The sequence below is a fragment of the Orycteropus afer genome, unplaced genomic scaffold (genome assembly GCF_000298275.1).
Source record: "Orycteropus afer afer isolate SDZICR_OR568_19922 unplaced genomic scaffold, OryAfe1.0 scaffold00508, whole genome shotgun sequence".
Lineage (NCBI taxonomy): Eukaryota > Metazoa > Chordata > Mammalia > Tubulidentata > Orycteropodidae > Orycteropus > Orycteropus afer.
The window spans coordinates 958,811-960,289 of record NW_006922095.1 but is presented as its reverse complement, the minus strand read 5'-3'; positions in this window follow the sequence as shown (position 1 = coordinate 960,289).

Below are 1,479 nucleotides of genomic sequence, written 5' to 3'. Positions count from 1 at the left end.
AATTTCCATAGAGTTGATTTTGACCCATATTAATGCTATGTGGACAGAGTAGAACTGCCCCATAGGATTTCCAAGGTAATATCTAACCAGAAGGCTGGTGGTTCAAACCCACCAGCCACTCCTTGGAAGGAGGATGGGGCAATCTACTTCCGTAATGATACTGCCTCGGAAACCCAAGAAGGGATCGCTATGAGTCGGGTCCGACTCGATGGCACATAACAACAACAATATTTACAGAAACTGTCATATCTTTCTCTCAGTGAGCAGCTGATGGGTTTGAACCATGACCCTTTCAGTTAGCAGCCAAGCACATAATCATTGCACCACTAGGGCTCCTTTTGTGGTAGGCACACACCTTTGGTTTAGTATCTTCATTAATCCCTCCCAACTGGCTTCTCTCCCTTCTCCTTCAACCACAGCTAGCCCTTCTCCTGTCTTGAATGGGATCCACACTTCTTATGGTGACACAGTAGGCCCTGTTCACCACCCAACCTTATCCCCTTTCTGTGATCTTAACCTGGTGGGTTCTCTGTGCTACACGACCTTGGCACATCCTGTCACTCTTTCTGGAGGATTTTCCATGGAACTTCCCATGACTGCCTTCTTCTTATCATTTGGATTTCAGCCCACAAGTGACTCTAACCACCCATTCTAGAATGCCCTGGGGTTACTTGCCATCACATCATCTGCTTTAATCTTCATCACTCTCATCACAACACTGCCTTCTTCCTTTGAGCTGTGTATGACCCATTGCCACAGACTAGAAAGGAAACTCTGTCTTCACAGAACTAGTCTGTCCTATCTACCACCATGACCACATCCACAGAAGAACCAACCAGTTGCTATCTAATTGACTAACACTCATGGCAACACCTTGTTTCAGAGTAGAACTATAGGGCTTTCAATGACTGATTCCTTTGAAAACTTTAATGACTCCAGTTTTAAACAGGACAGCTCCCCAAGGATGTCAGCAGAGAAAATTACAGGGTACAGCGGGTTCTTATTTGGGGTAGTTAATAACTCAAGCTTGGGAGTCAGAGTGGACTGGATTTGAATAAAAACTAATTCCACTGATTGCAACAGTGTGGATTTGTACAATCACTTAACCTCCTCAACAATAAATTCAAGAAAATGATAGTACTTTCTTCAAAGGATCGGGGTGAGGAGGAAGGAAATGATACAAGAAAAATACTTAGCATAGCATAGATGAGAAGGAGTGAGTAAAGGAGGAGGGGAGACAGGGAGGGAGTGAGGGCAGGGACAGAGAGAGAAAGAGAGGGATGGAAGAAGGAAAGGATGGAAGGAAGGAAAAGTTGTTAGGTGCCATCGAGTTGGCTCTGAGTCATAGTGGCTCTATGTATAACAGATTGTAACACTGCCTGGTCATGCACCATCTTCACAATCCCTGCTATACTTAAGTCCACCATTGCAGCCACTGTGTCAATTTATCTCGTTGAGGGTCTTCTCCTTTTCTGCTGA